At 40.1% G+C, this 21333-nt stretch overlaps 1 protein-coding gene across 8 annotated transcripts in view; it reads left to right on the top strand.

The window, feature by feature from the left end:
• MTMR3 (myotubularin related protein 3) overlaps nucleotides 1-21333 on the top strand; it is a 202795-nt gene that overhangs the window by 151677 nt on the left and 29785 nt on the right. The gene's annotated exons all lie outside the window — the stretch shown is intronic.

Here is a 21333-nt window from a genome sequence, read left to right as displayed (position 1 = left end):
CGGCTAACCTGGGAAGGGAGGGGAGGGTTTAGAGAGCCTCCTAGGCAAGTCTGTGCTTCCTTATTTCAAAAGCTGCCCCTCCAGTAACACACGGGTACTTCCTGCACCCAGAATACTAGTAGTTTTGGAGGTGGGATGAAAAAGATGAACAGAAGTTTGCAGGAAGGAAGGTAAAGGTCAGAAGATAAAGGGCCAAGTGTAAAAAGCAGTACCCTAAAATACTGGAATGTGCTCTGGCCTTGGGAGGAAGATGAGGATTTTTATCCCAACTCTACCCAGCTGTGATTTTGAACAAATTGCTTCAGGTTGCCAAGATGTGGTTGGAAATGAGCATCTAATCATATGGGAGATGTGAAACTTCTTTGAAATAGTTGTCCTGCTCACCCCTTTGTGATACTGTGTGGTATCACAGAAAGAGTGCAAGGATGTTAACTTCTGTCAGGTAGCGTTTAGCAGAGACAGCTTCTTAAGGAGGAACTGAGTTTAGACCTTGGCTTTAATGGAATGATGGGACGTTAATTAGCAGTTAGCAGAGGGATTGAGGAGATGGCACATAGAAAGGGAGAATGGCAAAGCAGGTGGATCCTGTTCCAGGGAAAGCCTGCCAATGTGCTTGTTGGAGCATGAGTTCTCTGATTTGGGGAAGCATCAGATGTCTAGAAAGATAGAAATTTGCCATTCTTTTTGGAAGGCCTGACGTTCACTTTCCTGTATACGAGACATTCTTTTTTTTTTTTTTTTAATTTTGCTTTAAGTGAAAGTTTACACAGTTCAAGTTAGTTTCTCATACAAAAATTTATGCACACATTGTTATGTGACACTAGTTGCTCTCCCTATAATGTGACAGCACACCCCTCCTTTCCACCCTGTATTTCCCGTGTCCTTTCAACCAGCTTCTCTCCCTTTCTGCCTTCTCATCTCGCCTCCAGACAGGAGCTGCCCATTTAGTCTCATGTATTTACTTGAGCTAAGAAGCCCACCCTTCACAAGAACCATTTAGCGTCTTATGGTCCGGTCTAATTTTTGTCTGAAGAGTTGGCTTCAGGAGTGGTTTTAGTTTTGGGCTAACAGAAAGTCTGGGGACCATGTCTCTTGGGTCCCGCCAGTCTCAGTCAGATCATTAAGTTTGGTAGGAGATATTCTTGAGGGAAATGGTTTTCAGGACAATTACTTTAGCCAAAGGGAGAGAGATTAAAGGTAAGGAGACCCACTGGCAATCTAGATGTGATGCCATGAGGATTTTATCATGGGAATCAGACCCTACAGTAAAGGAGGTGAGAAATAACAAAATGAAACTCCAAGATATGAGCTTTGGGAGACCAGGAAGAGATGGTTCAATTGATATAAAAAAAAAAATTGGTAGAAAAGTGGCCAGACTTGATATTTCAGGATGCTTCTAAGTATTCTGTAAGAAGACGATGTACTTACTGCATTTAGATTCTGATGTTAGCAGGGGCTTTGGATTGTGAGAGACGAGTCCTAGGCAGTGAGAACTGAAGTACAGTATGGAGTTGAGTCAACCCAGACTGTCTTTGTGGTTGAAACTTTGACCGTGGAAGAGCAGTTCTGAGAGGGAATGTCTAGAGAAGGATGCAGGGGCTTGGCTAGATAGAAGATTTCGAAGCTGAGAGGCAGGAAGGCCAAGGGAAACAAGTTTCTTGAAGGGGGTAATAGCATGGTGAAGAGGGTTCAAGACTTCTCTGACACTCCTTGCTGTGATACCTTTAGCGAGTCCTCTAACTGACCTGTTTCCTAATTAGTAAAACGGGAACAGTAAGTAGTTCCTACTTTGTAGATATGTGGTGGCATCTAAATGAGTGCCTGTAAACACTAGACTTCTCTAAGCAATATCTTCAGTAGATTGTATCTCTAAGGGCTGCTTTTATAATCCAGTGAACATCTCCGTTTTCACAAAATCATGTTAAATTTTTAAGAAGTTATTCCCTCTTATTCTGGAACTGTTTCAGATGTCATCTCCTTGTAATGTTCACATTCTTCACTTCTTTTTCCCAGTTTGCCAACTTTTAGTAAGTTTGGGCCAAACCTGTGGCTTATGCCAGGAGGCATCACAGTGAAATATTGAGGTTGTGTGCAGGCAAGGGGTTTATCTCCTTGTGGAACTCCCGCTGATGTAACCAGCTTGTTCATTTATTCCACTGAAGGCAAATCCTGATTGCCACCCTGAGATTGGAAAGTATTTGCCTCTGGCCCAGCAGAATCTATTAAAAAAATTTTTTTTAATTTAAATAAATGTATATGTTTTTTCATTGATATCGGTACAGCATTATCACTAGTAATGTTCAGCCAGCATTTTAATTTGCATCTGACCACTCTTTTTTTTCCTCTTATTACCTAAAGGTTTTTTTTTTTTTTAATTGTGCTTTAGGTGAAACTTTACAGAGAAAATTAGTTTCTCATTCAACAACTTATGCACAAATTGTTTTCTGAAATTGGCTGCAATCCCTGCTATGTGTCAACACCCCAGTTCCCTGTTTCCATCTGTTCATTTTTCCTGTCCCTTTCTGCCTTCTCATCATTGCTTTTGGGCAAGTGTTACCCTTTTTGTTTTGTATACATGATTGAACTAAGAAGCATGTTACTCATGTGTATGATTGTTTTATAGACCTGGCTAATCTTTGGCTGAAGGGTGAACTTCAGGAGTGGCTTCAGTTCTGAGTTAAAAGGGTATTGAGGGGCCATAGTCTCAGGGGTTCTTCCAGTCTGTGTCAGACCAGTAAGTCTGGTCTTTCTTTGTACGTGTGTGTGAATTTGAATTTTGTTCTGCATTTTTCTCCTGCTCTATCTGGGACCCTCTATTATGATCCCTGTCAGAGCGGTTGGTGGTGATAGCCGGGCACCATCTAGTTCTTCTCGGCTCGGAGTGGTGGAGGCTGTGGTACTTGTGGTCCATTAGTCCGTTGGGCTAATATTTCCTTTATGTCTTTGGTTTTCTTCACTCTCCTTTGCTCCGGGCAGGATGGGACCAGTAGGTGTATCTTAGGTAGCCGCTCGCAAGTTTTTAAGACTTCGGATACTACTCACCAAAGTTAGATGTAGAACATTTTCTTTATGAACTTTGTTATGCCATTTGACCCAGATGACTCCTGTGACCATGATCCCCAGCCTTCAGGCGCAGTAACTCAGTCCCTCAGGGTGTTTGGATGTGTCTGTGAAGCTTCTGTGACTTTGCCTTGGTCAAGTTGTGCTGACTTCCCCAGTATTGTGTACTTTCTTACCCTTCACCAAAGTTACCACTTCTCTAGTCTAGTTAACGACTCCCCTCCCCAGCTCTCCCTTCCTTTGTAACCATCAAAGATTGTTTCTTTCTGTGTATAAACCTCTTGAGTTTTTATAATATTGGTCTCATACAGTGTTTGCCCTTTTGTGATTGACTTATTTCACAGATTCATTCATGCTGTGAGATATTTTAACAGATTCATTATTGTTCTTTATCTTTGCATAGTATTCTATTTTGTGTCTGTACCACAGTTTGTTTATCCATTCATCTGTTGATGGGCACTTAGGTTGTTTCCATCTTTTTTGCTATTGTGAATAATGCTGCAGTGAACATGGATGTGCATATGTCTATTCGTGTGACGGCTCTTATTTCTATAGGATATCTTCCTAGGAGTGGGATGGCTGGATTGTATGGTATTTCTATTTCTAGCCTTTTAAGGAAACACCATATTGTTTTCTGTAGTGGCTGTACCATTTTACATTCCCACCAGCAGTGCATAAAAGTTCCAGTCTCCCAGCAATGAGATGGTATCATGATGTAGTTTTGATTTGCATTTCTCTAATGATTAGTGATTATGAGCATTTCCTCATGTGTCTTTTAGCTGCCTGGGTGTCTTCTTTGGTGAAGTGTTTGTTCGTACCCTTTGCCAATTTTTTAATTGAATTATTTGTCTTTTTGTTGTTGAGGTGTTACAGTATCTTACAGATTTTAGAGATTAGACCCTTGTCGGATTTGTTGTAGCCAAGAATTTTTTCCCAGTCTGTAGGTTCTCTTTGTACTCTTTTGCTAAAGCCTTTTGATGAGCTTAAGTGTTTAATTTTTTTTTTTTTATAACTTTTATTAAGCTTCAAGTGAACGTTTACAAATCCAATCAGTCTGTCACATATAAGTTTACATACATCTCACTCCCTACTCCCACTTGCTCTCCCCCTCTTGAGTCAGCTCTTTCAGTCTCTCCTTTCTTGACAATTTTGCCGGCTTCCCTCTCTGTCTATCCTCCCATCCCCCCTCCAGACAAGAGTTGCCAACACAATCTCAAGTGTCCACCTGATATAATTAGCTCACTCTTCATCAGCGTCTCTCTCCCACCCGCTGACCAGTCCGTTTCATTTCTGATGAGTTGCCTTCGGGGATGGTTCCTGTCCTGTGTCAACAGAAGGTCTGGGGAGCATGGCCGCCGGGATTCCTCCAGTCTCAGTCAGACCATTAGGTTTGGTCTTTTTATGAGAATTTGGGGTCTGTATCCCACTGATCTCCTGCTCCCTCAGGGGTCCTCTGTTGTGCTCCCTGTCAGGGCAGTCATCGATTGTGGCCGGGCACCAACTAGTTCTTCTGGTCTCAGGATGATGTAGGTCTCTGGTTCATGTGGCCCTTTCTGTCTCTTGGGCTCTTAGTTGTCGTGTGGCCTTGGTGTTCTTCATTTTCCTTTGCTCCAGGTGGGTTGAGACCAATTGCTGCATCTTAGATGGCCGCTTGTTAGCATTTAAGACCCCAGACGCCACATTTCAAAGTGGGATGCAGAATGATTTCATAATAGAATTATTTTGCCAATTGACTTAGAAGTCCCGGCAAACCATGTTCCCCAGACCCCCGCGCTTTTTCCGCTGACCTTTGAAGCATTCATTTTATCCCGGAAACTGCTTTTGGTCCAGTCCAATTGAGCTGACCTTCCATGTATTGAGTGTTGTCTTTCCCTTCACCTAAAGCAGTTCTTATCTACTGATTAATCAATAAAAAACCCTCTCCCACCCTCCCTCCCTCCCCCCCTCGTAACCACAAAAGTATGTGTTCTTCTCAGGTTTACTATTTCTCAAGATCTTATAATAGTGGTCTTATACAATATTTGTCCTTTTGCCTCTGACTAATTTCGCTCAGCATAATGCCTTCCAGGTTCCTCCATGTTATGAAATGTTTCAGAGATTCGTCACTGTTCTTTATCGATGCGTAGTATTCCATTGTGTGAATATACCACAATTTATTTACCCATTCATCCGTTGATGGACACCTTGGTTGCTTCCAACTTTTTGCTATTGTAAACAGAGCTGCAATAAACATGGGTGTGCATATATCTGTTTGTGTGAAGGCTCTTGTATCTCTAGGGTATATTCCCAGGAGTGGGATTTCTGGGTTGTATGGTAGTTCTATTTCTAACTGTTTAAGATAACGCCAGATAGATTTCCAAAGTGGTTGTACCATTTTACATTTCCACCAGCAGTGTATGAGAGTTCCAATCTCTCCGCAGCCTCTCCAACATTTATTATTTTGTGTTTTTTGGATTAATGCCAGCCTTGCTGGTGTGAGATGGAATCTCATCGTAGTTTTAATTTGCATTTCTCTAATGGCTAATGATCGAGAGCATTTTCTCATGTATCTGTTAGCTGCCTGAATATCTTCTTTAGTGAAATGTGTGTTCATATCCTTTACCCACTTCTTGATTGGGTTGTTTGTCTTTTTGTGGTTGAGTTTTGACAGAATCATGTAGATTTTAGAGATGAGGCGCTGGTCGGAGATGTCATAGCTGAAAATTCTTTCCCAATCTGTAGGTGGTCTTTTTACTCTTTTGGAGAAGTCTTTAGATGAGCATAAGTGTTTGATTTTTAGGAGCTCCCAGTTATCTGGTTTCTTTTCATCATTTTTCGTAATGTTTTGTATTCTGTTTATGCCTTGTATTAGGGCTCCTAGGGTTGTCCCAATTTTTTCTTCCATGATCTTTATCGTTTTAGTCTTTATGTTTAGGTCTTTGATCCACTTGGAGTTAGTTTTTGTGCATGGTGTGAGGTATGGGTCCTGTTTCATTTTTTTGCAAATGGATATCCAGTTATGCCAGCACCATTTGTTAAAAAGGCTATCTTTTCCCCAGTTAATTGACACTGGTCCTTTGTCAAATATCAGCTGCTCATACGTGGATGGATCTATGTCTGGGTTCTCAATTCTGTTCCATTGGTCTATGTGTCTGTTGTTGTACCAATACCAGGCTGTTTTGACTACTGTGGCTGTATAATAGGTTCTGAAGTCAGGTAAGGTGAGGCCTCCCACTTTCTTCTTCTTTTTCAGTAGTGCTTTGCTTATCCGGGGCTTCTTTCCCTTCCATATGAAATTGGTGATTTGTTTCTCTATTCCCTTAAAATATGACATTGGAATTTGGATCGGAAGTGCGTTAAATGTATAGATGGCTTTTGGTAGAATAGACATTTTTACTATGTTAAGTCTTCCTATCCATGAGCAGGGTATGTTTTTCCACTTAAGTATGTCCTTTTGAATTTCTTGTAGTAGAGCTTTGTAGTTTTCTTTGTATAGGTCTTTTACATCCTTGGTAAGATTTATTCCTAAGTATCTTATCTTCTTGGGGGCTACTGTGAATGGTATTGATTTGGTTATTTCCTCTTCGGTGTTCTTTTTGTTGATGTAGAGGAATCCAAGTGATTTTTGTATGTTTATTTTATAACCTGAGACTCTGCCAAACTCTTCTATTAGTTTCAGTAGTTTTCTGGAGGATTCCTTAGGGTTTTCTGTGTATATAATCATGTCATCTGCAAATAGTGATAACTTTACTTCTTCGTTGCCAATCCGGATACCTTTTATTTCTTTGTCTAGCCTAATTGCCCTGGCTAAGACTTCCAACACGATGTTGAATAAGAGCGGGGATAAAGGGCATCCTTGTCTGGTTCCCGTTCTCAAGGGAAATGCTTTCAGGTTCTCTCCATTTAGAGTGATATTGGCTGTTGGCTTTGCATAGATGCCCTTTATTATGTTGAGGAATTTTCCTTCAATTCCTATTTTGGTAAGAGTTTTTATCATGAATGGGTGTTGGACTTTTTCAAATGCCTTTTCTGCATCAATTGATAAGATCATGTGGTTTTTGACTTTTATTTATGTGATGGATTACATTAATGGTTTTTCTGATATTAAACCAGCCTTGCATAAAAAAAAACCTAGTATAAATCCCACTTGATCAGGGTGAATTATTTTTTGATGTGTTGTTGGATTCTATTGGCTAGAATTTTGTTGAGGATTTTTGCATCAATGTTCATGAGGGATATAGGTCTATAATTTTCTTTTTTTGTAATGTCTTTACCTGGTTTTGGTATCAGGGAGATGGTGGCTTCATAGAATGAGTAGGGTAGTATTCCGTCATTTTCTATGCTTTGGAATACCTTTAGTAGTAGTGGTGTTAACTCTTCTCTGAAAGTTTGGTAGAACTCTGCAGTGAAGCCATCCGGGCCAGTGCTTTTTTTTGTTGGGAGTTTTTTGATTACCGTTTCAATCTCTTTTTTTGTTATGGGTCTGTTTAGTTGTTCTACTTCTGAATGTGTTAGTTTAGGTAGGTAGTGTTTTTCCAGGAATTCATCCATTTCTTCTAGGTTTTCAAATTTGTTAGAGTACAATTTTTCATAATAATCTGAAATGATTCTTTTAATTTCATTTGGTTCTGTTGTGATGTGGTCCTTCTCGTTTCTTATTCGGGTTATTTGTTTCCTTTCCTGTATTTCTTTAGTCAGTCTAGCCAATGGTTTATCAATTTTGTTAATTTTTTCAAAGAACCAGCTTTTGGCTTTGTTAATTCTTTCAATTGTTTTTCTGTTCTCTAAGTCATTTAGTTCAGCTCTAATTTTTATTATTTGTTTTCTTCTGGTGCCTGATGGATTCTTTTGTTGCTCAGTTTCTATTTGTTCAAGTTGTAGGGACAGTTCTCTGCTTTTGGCTCTTTCTTCTTTTTGTATGTGTGCATTTATTGATATAAATTGGCCTCTGAGCACTGCTTTTGCTGTGTCCCAGAGGTTTTGATAGGAAGTATTTTCATTCTCGTTGCTTTCTGTGAATTTCCTTATTCCCTCCTTGATGTCTTCTATAACCCAGTCTTTTTTCAGGAGGGTATTGTTCATTTTCCAAGTATTTGATTTCTTTTCCCTAGTTTTTCTGTTATTGATCTCTAGTTTTATTGCCTTGTGGTCTGAGAAGATGCTTTGTAATATTTCGATGTTTTGGACTCTGCAAAGGTTTGTTTTATGACCTAGTATGTGGTCTATTCTAGAGAATGTTCTATGTGCGCTAGAAAAAAAAGTATATTTTGCAGCAGTTGGGTGGAGAGTTCTGTATAAGTCAATGAGGTCAAGTTGGTTGATTGTTGTAATTAGATCTTCCGTGTCTCTGTTGAGCTTCTTACTGGATGTCCTGTCCTTCTCCGAAAGTGGCGTGTTGAAGTCTCCTACTATAATTGTGGAGGTATCTATCACGCTTTTCAATTCTGTTAAAATTTGATTTATGTATCTTGCTGCCCTGTCATTGGGTGCATAAATATTTAATATGGTTATGTCTTACTGATCAATTGTCCCTTTTATCATTATATAGTGTCCTTCTTTATCCTTTGTGGTGGATTTAAGTCTAAAGTCTATTTTGTCAGAAATTAATATTGCTACTCCTCTTCTTTTTTGCTTATTGTTTGCTTGATATACTTTTTTCCATCCTTTGAGTTTTAGTTTGTTTGTGTCTCTAAGTCTAAGGTGTGTCTCTTGTAGGCAGCATATAGATGGATCGTGTTTCTTTATCCAGTCTGTGACTCTCTGTCTCTTTATTGGTGCATTTAGTCCATTTACATTCAGGGTAATTATAGATAAATAAGTTTTTAGTGCTGTCATTTTGATGCCTTTTTATGTGTGGTGTTGACAATTTCATTTTTCCACCTACTTTTTTGTGCTGAGGCGTTTTTCTTAGTAAATTGTGAGATCCTCATTTTCATAGTGCTTGACTTTATGTTAGTTGAGTCGTTACGTTTTTCTTGGTTTTTATCTTGAGTTATGGAGTTGTTGTACCTTTTTGTGGTTACCTTATTATTTACCCCTATTTTTCTAAGTAAAAACCTAACTTGTATTGTTCTATATCGCCTTGTATCACTCTCCATGTGGCAGTTCAATGCCTCCTGTATTTAGTCCCTCTTTTTGATTATTGTGATCTTTTACCTATTGACTTCCATGATTCCCTGTTAGGTGTATTTTTTTTTTAATTAATCTTAATTTGTTTGTTTTTGTGATTTCCCTATTTGAGTTGATATCAGGACGTTCTGTTTTGTGACCTTGTGTTGTGCTGATATCTGATATTATTGGTTCTCTGACCAAACAATATCCTTTAGTATTTCTTGTAGCTTTGGTTTGGTTTTTGCAAATTCTCTAAACTTGTGTTTGTCTGTAAATATCTTAATTTCGCCTTCATATTTCAGAGAGAGTTTTGCTGGATATATGATCCTTGGCTGGCAGTTTTTCTCCTTCAGTGTTCTGTATATGTCGTCCCATTCCCTTCTTGCCTGCATGGTTTCTGCTGAGTAGTCAGAACATATTCTTATTGATTCTCCCTTGAAGGAAACCTTTCTTTTCTCCCTGGCTGCTTTTAAAATTTTCTGTTTATCTTTGGTTTTGGTGAGTTTGATGATAATATGTCTTGGTGTTTTTCTTTTTGTATCAGTCTTAAATGGGGTTCGATGAGCATCTTGGATAGATATCCTTTCGTCTTTCATGATGTCAGGGAAGTTTTGTGTCAGGAGTTCTTCAACTATTTTCTATGTGTTTTCTGTCCCCCCTCCCTGTTCTGGGACTCCAATCACCCGCAGGTTATCCTTCTTGATAGGGTCCCACATAATTCTTAGGGTTTCTTCATTTTTTTTTAATTCTTTTATCTGAGTTTTTTTCAGCTATGTTGGTGTTGATTCCCTGGTCCTCCAGATGTCCCAGTCTGCATTCTAATTGCTTGAGTCTGCTCCTCTGACTTCCTAGTGTGTTGTCTAATTCTGTTATTTTATTGTTAATCTTTTGGATTTCGACATGTTGTCTCTCTATGGATTCTTGCAACTTATTAATTTTTCCACTATGTTCTTGAATAATCTTTTTGAGTTCTTCAACAGTTTTATCAGTGTGTTCCTTGGCTTTTTCTGCAGTTATCCTAATTTCATTTGTGATATCATTAAGCATTCTGTAAATTAGTTTTTTATATTCTGTATCTGATAATTCCAAGATTGTATCTTCATTTGGGAAAGATTTTGATTCTTTTGTTTGGGGGGTTGGAGAAGCTGTCATGGTCTGCTTCTTTAAGTGGTTTGATATGGATTGTTGTCTCCGAGCCATCACTGGGAAACTAGTTTTTCCAGAAAATCCGCTAAAAAAAAAATGCAGTCAGATCCCTATCAGAGTTCTCCCTCTGGCTCAGGCTATTCAGATGTTAATGAAGCCGCCTGGGGAGGGTGGGGAAGGGAACAGAGAGATAGGAGAGTAGCACCTCAGAATATAGCCAGAGTTGCTTGTCTTGCTTGGAATGACTATTATATCTGAGATTCCCACGGGCGCGTCGCCTATGTGTGCTGGCTGTGTGGAGATTGCCCCCGGGGGGTCTGGCCCGCTGGAGTCACGGTCAGATCCTCCACTTCCAGCCCCACGCCCAGCGTCAAGGCTCCCCTACTGGGACGATGCCCTCTCGACTCCAAAATCAGTTGCTGCCTCCCAGGGACTTCTCGTCCCTCCAGCCGCGTGGCCATGCCGCCCTCGAGAACCAGTTGGGCCTCCTCCCGGGGTTAGTTCAGATGGGTGGAGCAGGTCCCCGTGCTTGTGCCGTGACCAAGTGTCCCGGCTGGGATGCTGTTCTCCCCGCTCCAATACCAGTCGCTGCCTCCCAGGGACTTCTCCTACCGGCTGCGTCCCACGCTGCCCACGCGACCCGGCTGGTCCCCTTCCCGGGGTTAGTTCAGGGGGGTGGAGCAACTCTCCGTGTTTATGCTGTACCTGCATCCAGTCCAAATCCCTGCGGGACGGTTCCCCGGCTCGGACGCTGCTCTTTCTGCTCCAAGACCAGTCACTGCCTCCCAGGGACTTCTCCTACCGGCTGCGTCCCACACCGCCCGTGGAACTGGCTGGTCCCCCTCCCGGGGTTAGTTCAGGGGGGTGGAGCAGCTTTCTGTGCTTGTGCCGTACCTGACTGGTACGCTGGCTCCAGGCTCTGGAAACAATCGCTGCTTCCCCGTATTAGTTCGTTCTCCGTCTCTAAATCTGTGTTTGTTGTTCAGGGTTCGTAGATTGTTATGTATGTGATCGATTCACTTGTTTTTCCGTGTCTTTGTTGTAAGAGGGATCCGAGGTAGCAACTGCCTAGTCTGCCATCTTGGCTCCGCCCCCAAGTGTTTAATTTTTAAGAGCTCCCAGTTGTCTAGTTTATCTTCTGGTGTTTGTGCCTTGTTAGCTGTGGTTTGTATCCTGTTTGTGCCATATAATAGGACCCCTAGCATTGTCCCTTTTTTTTTTTTTCTTCCATGATCTTTATAGTTTTAGGTTTTATATTTAGGTCTTTGATCCATTTTGAATTAGTTTTTGTGTATGGTGTGAAGTGTGGGTCCTGTTTCATTTTTTTACAGTTGGTCATCCAGTTTTGCCAGTACCATTTGTTAAAAAGACTGTCTTTTCCCCATTTAATGGACTCAGCCTTTGTCAAAGATCACCTGATCGTAGGTGGTTGGATTTCTCAACCCTGTTCCATTGGTCTGTGTGTCTGTTGTTGTACAGTACCAGGCTGTTTTGACCACTGTAGCTGTATAGAAGGTTCTAAAATCAGGTAGTGTGAAGCCTCTTACTTCGTTCTCCTTTTTCAGTAATGCCTTACTTATCGGGGGCCTTTTTCCTTTTCATATAAAGTTAGTGATTAGTTTTTCCATCTTGTTGAAGAATGCTGTTGGTATTTGGGTTGGGATTGCATTATATCTGTAGATTGCTTTGGGTAGAATTAACATTTTCATAATCTTGAGTCTTCTGTCCATGAGCACAGTATGTTTTTCCATTTACGTAGGTCTTCTTTTGGTTTCTTACAGTAGTGTTTTTTTGTTTTTTTTCTTTTCTTTTTATTGTACTTGGGATGAAGGTTTACAGGACAAGCTAGTTTCTCATTAAATAGTTAGTACACATATTGTTTTATGACATTGGTTAACAACCCCATGACATGTCAGCATTCTCCTTCTTGACCTTGGGTTCCCTGTTACCAGCTTTTCTGTCCCCTCCTGCCTTCTAGTCCTTGCCCCTGGGCTAGGCTGCTGTGCCCCTTTAGTCTCATTTTGTTTTATGGGCCTGTCTAATCTTTGGATGAAGGGTGAACCTTAGGAGTGACTTCATTAGTGAGCTGAAAGGGTGTCCAGGGGCCATACTCTTGGGTTTCTCTGGTCTCTGTCAGGCCAGTAAGTCTGGTCTTTTTTTGTGAATTAGAATTTTGTTCTACATTTTTCCCCAGCTCTGTTCAGGACCCTGTATTGTGATCCCTGTCACAACAGTTAGTGGTGGTAACTGGGCACCATCTAGTTGTACTGGACTCAGTCTGGTGGAGGCTGTGATAGATGTGGTCCATTAGTCCTTTGGTCTAATCTTTCCTTTGTATCCTTAGTTTTCTTCATTCTCCCTTGCTCCTGAAAGGGTGAGACTAGTGGAGTATCTTAGATGGCCATTCACAGGCTTTACCAAAGTAGAATGTAGAACATTTTTTTAATAAACTATGTTATGCCAATTGAGGTAGATGTTCCTCGAGACCATGGTCCCCACAGCCCTCAGACCAGAAATTCAGTCCCTCATGGATTTGGGATGTGTCTATGGAGCTTGTATGACCTTGCCTTGTACAAGTTGTGCTCACTTCCCCAGTATTGTGTACTGTCTTACCCTTAACCAAAGTTACTACTTATTTATTGTCTACTTAGTGTTTTTCCTTCCCCACCCTTCCCATCCCTCGCAACCATCAAAGATTGTTTGTTTTTGTGTATAAACCTTTTCATGAGTTTTTACAGCAGTGGTCTCATAAACTATTTGTCCTTTGTGATTGACTTATTTCACTCAGCATAATGCCCTCCAGATTCATGCATGTTATGAGATGCTTTGCAGATTCATCATTGTTCTTTATCATTGTGTAATACTCCATTGTGTGTATGTACTGTAGTTTATCCATTCATCTGTTGATGGACATCTAGGTTGTTTCCGTCTTTTTGCTTTTGTAAACAATGCTGTGATGAACATGGATGTGCGTATGTGTATTTGTGTGACGACTAATTTCTCTAGGATACTGGATCATACGGTATTTCTATTTCTAGCTTTCTAAGGAAGTGCCATATTGTTTTCCAAAATAGCTACATCATTTTGTATTCCCACCAGCAGTGGATAAGAGTTCCAGTCTCCCCGTAGACTCTCCAACATTGGTTATTTCCTGTCCTTTTGATTTGTGTCAGTAATGCCAGGGTGAGATGGTATCTTGTTGTGGTTTTGATTTGCGTTTCTCTAATGGCTAGTTTTGAATGGCTAGTGATCGCAGGTATTTCCTCATGTGTCTTTGGCCGCTTGAATGTCTTCTTTGGTGAAGTGTCTTTTCATTTCCTTTGCCTATTTTTTAATTGGATTATTTGTCTTTTTGTTGTAGAGGTGTTGGATTTTCCTGTAGATTTTAAAGATAAGACCTTTGTCTGATTTGCACAGCCAAAAATTTTATCCCAGCCTATAGGTTCTCTTTTTACTCTTTTGGTGAAATCTTTTGATGAGCGAAAGTGGTTAATCCCAGTTACCTAGTTTATCTTCTGGAGCAGTTTGTGTGTTGTTGGTTATGGTTTGTATCTTGTTAATACTGTGTATTAGGGCCTCTAGCCCTGATCCTATTTTTTCTTCTATGAGCTTATAGTTTTTAGCTTTATATTTAGGTCTTTGATCCGTTTTGAATTAGTTTTTGTATATGGTGTGAGGTATGGGTCCTGTTTCATTTTTTTTGCAGACATCCAGTTTTGTCAGCACCATTTGTTAAAAAGACTGTCTTTTCCCCATTTGATGGACTTTGGGCCCTTGTTGAAGATCAGGTGACCATAGGTGCATGGATTTACACCTGGGTTCTCAATTCTGTTCCCACTGGCCAATGTATATGTCATTGTACCAGTACCAGGCTGTTTTGACTACTGTGGCTGTCTAGTAGGTTCTGAGGTCAGGTAGTATAAGTCCTCCTACTTTATTCTTCTTCTTCAACAGTGCTTTACTTATCTGGGGCTTCTTCCCTTTCCATGTAAAGTTAATGATTAGTTTTTCCATGTCTTTAAAAAATGTTGTTAGTATTTGGATCAGGATTGCATTGTATTTGTAAATAGCTTGGGGTAGAATTGTCATTTTGACAATGTTGAGTCTGTCAGTCCATGAGCATGGTATGTTTTTCCATTTATGTAGACCTCTTTTGGTTCCTTGCAGTAGTGTTTTATAGTTTTCTTTGTATGGGTCTTTTACATCCCTGGTTAGATGTATTCCTAAGTATTTTATTTTTTGGGGGGTGTTTATAAATAGTATTATTTTCTTAATTTCCTTTTTGAAGCTCTCTTTGTTGGTATATAGGAATCCAACTGATTTTTGTATGTTGATCTTGTAGATCTACTCTGGTGAATCTTTCTATTAATTTCAGTAGTTTTCTTGTGGAATCTTTGGGGTTCTCTATGTATAGGATCATATCATCTGCAAATATAGTTTTACTTCTTTCTTGCCAATTTGGATGCCCTTTCTTTCTTTTTCTTGCCTTATTGTTCTAGCTAGGACTTCCAGCACAACGTTAAATAGGAGTGGTGATAAAGGGCTTCCTTGTCTTGTTCCCATTCTCAGGGGGCGTGCTTTCAGCCTCACTCCATTGAGAATGATGTTAGCTGTTGGTTTTGTATAGATGCTCTTTAGTATGTCGAGGAGTTTCCCTTCTATTCTTATTTTGCTGAGAGTTTTTATTAGGAATTGGTGCTGGACTTTATTAAATGCCTTTTCTGCATTGACTGAGGTGGTCATGTGATTCTTTTGTTTATTTAAGTGATGAATTACACTGATTGATTTTCTAATGTTGAACCATCCTTGCATACCTGGTATGAATCCCACTTGGCTGCGATGTGTTATTTTTTTGATATGATGCTGAATTCTGTTGGCTTAAATTTTTGCATCTGTATTCATGAGAGATATTGGTCTGTAATTTTCTTTTTTTGTGGTGTCTTTACCTGGCTTTGGTATCAGGGTTATGCTGGCTTCATAGAATGAATTCAGAAGTATTCCTTCCTTTTTAACGCTCTTAAATAGTTTGAGTAGTACTGGTGTGAGCTCTTCCCTGGATGTTTGGTAGAATTCTCTAGTGAAGCCATCTGGGCCAGGGCTTTTTTTTTTTTGGTTGGGTTTTTTTTTTTTAATTACCTTTTCAGTCTTTTCTGTTGTTAAGGATCTGTTCAGTTTTTCTATCTCAGTTTGTTTTAGTTTAGGTAGGTAGCATATTTCTAGACATTTGTCTGTTTCCTCTAGGTTCTCAATTTTGTTGGAGTATAATTTTTCATAGTATTCTGTTGTGATCCTCTTTATTTCAGTTGAGCCTGTTGTAATGTCCCCCATCTCATTTCTTAGTTGGGTTATTTGCTTCCCCATTAAGTTTTCAATCTCAATTTTAACTACTTTTGTTTTCAGACATCCTAGAAAAGTAGGCCACCAGATTTACCTATCACTCAAGTGGTAAGGATGACAAAGGAATTAGAGAGTAGTGAAAGCTGAAGGGATTTATGAGTCTTATCAGTGATCATCCCAACTGGAATGGGGGAAAGCAGCCAGCTGCTGTGCTATGGCCAGCAGCTGTGTTAGATCAGCAGCCCCGGCAGGAAGCATTTGTGGGGCTTGTTGACTATGAGGATAAGGGAGAAGGACTCTCGTTTTCAAAGTAAGAAGCTTTAGGTGAAATTTCCCTTTTGGCAGAGAAGCCTAAGAGTACAGGATGAAGAAAAACTTGTTAGAATGTAATAAAAATGAACAGCTCTTTTTCCCTTCCAAAAACCATCTCCCTAAAGAAGGGCATGAACTGTAGATTTTTTTTCCCCTTTTTAGAGTACATACTTTATTTGCAATTTTTCAGAGAGAATCTGCTCTCAAAAGATTACGAATGAAAGTGTTGTGTGTAGCCCATGTACAAAGCAGGCTTACTAGGATTCACCTCTATCTCAGAGCATGTGTCATGTATCTCTGAGCTTCAAAGTGTTGCTGTTATTTGGGAACTTCTTCATACGGGGTATGTTGAAGAATGTTTTGGTTCTGTCCTGTTCTCCAAAAGAAGGACCTGCCACCACTCTGTGCTTTGCCTGCCTCGGTGGCAGGATGTCCCTGCATCTGACATGTATTTACTGAATTTAGTTGTCTGTTGACAGCAGCCATGATTCCTGAGGTTGCTAACAGCCGTTATATGACAGCATCACGCTGAACCAGCGCCTGATTAGTGCTTTCTCCTACTGTGATGAGAGAGCATTTAATTGGGTTTATTATCTAAGACAGCAAGATGGTGCAAAGGGTGCCCATCTGTAGTGCAATTCACAGCTCCCACTTTGTGGCTTGGGGTGATTATTAGAAACTCCTAGTCGTTTAAGGAGCTTGCCTAACTGGCTGAGCTGGGAATAGTTAAAACATTTCGATGTTTCTCTATAAAGCGGAAGCATTCAGTGTTTTAGTAGGGGGGCTCGTCCACTGAACATCTTAAGTTTTATGCCCTTTCCTGATCTGTTTGTTAAAATTATAGGAATGCTTTCCTTTAGTAATTTCCAGTTGCAGTTTTTTAGTTAGCTCTCATCCATGCAGTCTAAAGCATTTTAGAGGGCTGCAGAAAACATAGCTGCTTATTGCAAACTGCCCAGCTGAGATTTAGCTAGGAGCAGTGATTAAAGTGCTCAACTGCTAACTGAAAGGTCGGCGGTTTGAACCCACCAGCAACCCCTCAGGAGAAAAGACCTAGGATCTGCACCTGTAACGATTATTGTTGTTAGGTGCTGTCGAGTCACTCCAACTCAGCAACCCTGTGCAAGAGAATTAAACACTGCCTGGTCTCTGTAAAGATGGCATCCTAGGGAATCCTGTGGAAATACTGCTCAGTCTCCGTAAAGATTGTAGCCCAGGAAACCCTGTGGGAGAGTTCTCTGTCCTATAAGGTCGCTATGAGTCAGAATTGACTCTAAGGGACACAACATAATGCCAGTGGCCCTTAAAACCCAAGACCCAGGCTGAAGGGTGCCATCTACTGTTCCTCTCGGGCACTGCTAGGAACTGTTGCACAGAAGAAGGATGCTTTGGAAGCCCTGCCATCCTATTTGGTGAAGGTTTGGGGTCATTCCATGCAGTGGTTACCCAGCACCTATTATATGCTAGCAGGCATTTTAAGAATCAGTGAGGTTTTATTTCCAGTTTGGCTCCAATTGGCGGATGAGCCAGTTGAGCATGTTGGCAGTACACAAGTCCTTTTAGCTACTTTTCTTTCCCAATGAGGGAGAATTTCAAAACCACAAACAAGCTGGTAGCTCCAGTGGAATTTGATTATTGCGAAATTTAATTTATCGCTTATGAGCTTTAGGATTAAAAACAAACATCTTTCTCACATTGTCTCCTGAAAAAGACATATAGATTCAATAGCATATTTTATTTAACTTCTATCTATGCAGTACATACAGACCCTGGGTGGTGCAAATGGTAAACATGCTCAACTACTAACTGAAAAGTTGGAAGTTCAAGTCTACCCAGAGGTGCCTCAGAAGAAAGACCCAGTGATCTACTTCCAAAAAAAAAAAAAAAATCAGCCATTGAAGACCCTGTGGAGCACAGTTCTACTCTGACACAGAGGGGATCATCATGAGCTGGGGTTGACTTGATGGCAGCTAGTTTTTTTAATGCAGTATGTATGTGTTTGTGTGTGTGTGTGTTTGCACATGTATGTGTGTAGAAACAATTTTAAAGGGAGGTGAGAGATTTGACTGTTCTCCCTGGGATATAGAATAGATGGTTTGGGGACATTTTAATTTTTTGCTTAGTATCTTTTCCGCCAGTTTATTTTTACAGTGAACTGATTGCTTTTATAACTTAAAAAAAAAGCTTTATTGAGCTATAATTGACGTACCATACAATTCACCTCTTTAAAGCATACAATTCAGTGATTTTTAGTGTTTAGAATTGTGCCACCACCACCACAATCAATTTTAGTACATTTTCATCATCCCAAAAAGAAATTCCATTCCCATTAGCAGTCACTCCCAATTTTTGCAGCTCTAGGTAACCATTAATGTAATTTCTATCTCTAATATTTGCCTATCCTGGATAGTTCATATAAACAGAATCATATAATATGTGGTGTGGTCTTTTGTGACTGGTTTCTTTCACCTAGTATAACATTTTCAGGGTTCATCTGTTTTGTAGCACGTTATCTGAACTTTATTCCTTTTTATTACTAAATCATGCTACTTTTACAACTTTTTAATTGCAAAATTGCTTAATCTGGAAAAGCCTTTTTTTTTTTAAGTTTAAAGTTTTTTTTTTTTAAATTGCTATTGAAAGTATACACAGCAGGGTTATACACAAATTCAGCAATTTCTGCATGTACAATTCAGTGCCATTGATTACATTCCTCAAGTTGTGTAACCATTCTCGCCCTCCTTTTCCAAATTGTTCTTCTCCCACTAACATGAACTCACTGTCCTAGGGGACACCTTACGAGTTGCTGTTCAGTTTGATCCCATATAGATAGTTCTTCAAAAAAGCATGATGTTCAAGGCAAACATTCTTTACTAAATAAGCTGACTTATTGTTTGGTTTAAAGAAGACTTCAGGGGATATTTTTGGTTTAATGTTTACAAATTATCTCAGGATAACAGTTTTGGGAGTTTATACAGTCTCAGAAAGTCTAGATTCCATGAGAGTTTGGAAGTCTCTTCTGTATTTTTTCCCTTTTTGATCAGGATTCTTTTATAGAAAGATAATGGTAATGGTAGCCGGGCACCATCTTCTTCTGGTCTCATATAGCAAAGGAGGCATTTGTTCATGAGAGCCATTAGGCACACATTGTATTTCCTCCTCCTATTCCTGACTCTCCCACTTCTGCTGCTGCTTCAGGCAAATAGATACCAATTATACTGGATGGCTGCTTATAAGCATTTAAGACCTCAGGCATACTACATAATGATCTAGAAGGTAGAAGGTAGAATAGAAACACTAAAAATGCTGTTAGGCCAATTACTTGGGTTGTCAATGAAACCATTACCCTAAGCCTCTAAACCAAGAAACCAAACCCCACGAGGTCTTTGGTTGTGCATAAATAGCCTCTGCAGCTTCTCTCTTTCTCTTTTTTTTATTTCTTTGTAAAAAATATATATCACACAACATTTGCTAATTCAACTTTTTATAGGTGTACAACTTACTGACAATAATTACATTAATCGCCTGAAAAGCCTGAGTTTTAATAGCATCTTAAACTAGACCACGAGTATGATGTCTGGTTTTCATTCTTGTGAAAGGATCTGTCAGAACTTGGCTTACTGAGGTTTATGCTGCTCTTTTCTTTCTGTGAGCCTGAGGAAGGGTAGCTGGCTCATTGAGCTGTCACTGAGCTGACTTCCTATAGTAAGAGCAGTTTGTGACTTAGGAAATCTCAGGAGATTTTGTGAAGCAATTCACTGTAGGTCAGGTAAATGTTTCAGTACCAAGGGGGGATCTTGTTTTGAAAAGAACCCCAAGCCAGCCAGGAGGGCACAGTTGCTGCCATGGGCCCTCACAAGTCAATGAGGAAACACATCCTTGCTGTTTCAGCATCTCTTATGCCAGAGTATTCAGATTCTATATTAAAAAGGAGGGATAGATGCTTTGTTATTAGGTAGGAGAACTAGAGTAGTATTTATAAATTATTTCTAACCTGATTTTCTAAAAATAAATTTAAGCATTTATCTTTTTTTTTTATTGTGTTTTCGATGAAAGTTTACAAATCAAGTCAGTCTCTCATACAAAAATTCATAAACACCTTTCTGCATATTCCTAAGTGCTGTCCCCCTAATGAGACAGGGCATACCTTCTGTCCACCTTGTATTCCCTGTGTCTATTCAGCCAGCTTCTGGCCCCCTCTGCCTTCTTATCTCCCCTCTAGACAGGAGCTGCCCACATAGTCTGATGTGTCTACTTGAGCCAAGAAGCTCACTGCTCACCAGTATCATTTTCTTTCTTATGGTCCAGTCGAGTCCCTGCCTGAAGAGTTGGCTTTGGGAATGGTTCCATTCTTGGGCTAACAGAAGGTCTGGAGACCATGACCTCTGGGGTCCCTCTAGTCTCAGAGCATTAAGTCTGGTCTTCTTACGAGAATTTGAGGTCTGCATCCCACTGCTCACCTTCTCCATCAGAGATTCTCTGTTGTGTTCCCTGTCAGGGCAGTCATCAGTTGTAGGCAGATACCATCTAGATCTTCTGGTCTCAGGCTGATGTAGTCTCTGATTTATGTGGCCCTTTCTGTCTTTTGCGCTCATAATTGCCTGTGTCTTTGTTGTTCTTCATTCTCCTTTGCTCCAGGTGGGTTGAGACCAATGGATGCATCTTAGATGCCTGCTTGCTAACGTCTTAGACCCCAGACGCCACTTACGAAAGTGGGATGGAGAACATTTTCTTAATAGATTTTATTATGCCGGTTGACCTAGATGTTCCCTGAAACCATGGTCCCCCAGCCCCTTGACCCTGCTACTCTGGCCTTCGAAGTGTTCGGTTTATTCAGGAAACTGTTTTGCTTTGGCTTAGTCCAGTTGTGCTGTCTCCTGTGTTGTGTGTTGTCTTTTCCTTCACCTAAAATAGTTCTTGTCTACTATCTAATTAGTGAATACCCCTCTCCCTCCCTCCTTCCACACCCTCGTAACCATCAAAGAATGTTTTTCTCTGTGTTTAAACTATTCAAGTTCTTATAGTAATGGTCTCATATAATATTTGTCCTTTTGCAGCTGACTAATTTCACTCAGCATAATGCCTTCCAGATTCCTTAATGTTACAAGATGTTGCACAGGTTGCTCGTTGTTCTTTATCGATGGATAGTATTCCATTGTGTGAATATACCATAATTTATTTTTCCATTCATCTGTTGATGGTTACCTTGGTTGCTTCCATCTTTTTGTTAAGCATTTACCTTATGAATATTAATTAATTTTCTCCAAGAGAAAATTGGTAGCTTTACAAATGTCTCTATAAAACCAAACCTGTTGCCGTTGAGTCGATTCCAACTCATAGCGACCCTATAGGACAGAGTAGAACTGCCCCATAGGGTTTCCAGGGAGC

This window comes from Loxodonta africana, chromosome 19, assembly GCF_030014295.1.
Source record: "Loxodonta africana isolate mLoxAfr1 chromosome 19, mLoxAfr1.hap2, whole genome shotgun sequence".
Classification (NCBI taxonomy): domain Eukaryota; kingdom Metazoa; phylum Chordata; class Mammalia; order Proboscidea; family Elephantidae; genus Loxodonta; species Loxodonta africana.
The sequence above is the reverse complement of the archived record's forward strand: the minus strand, read 5'-3'. Positions and strand labels throughout refer to the sequence as shown.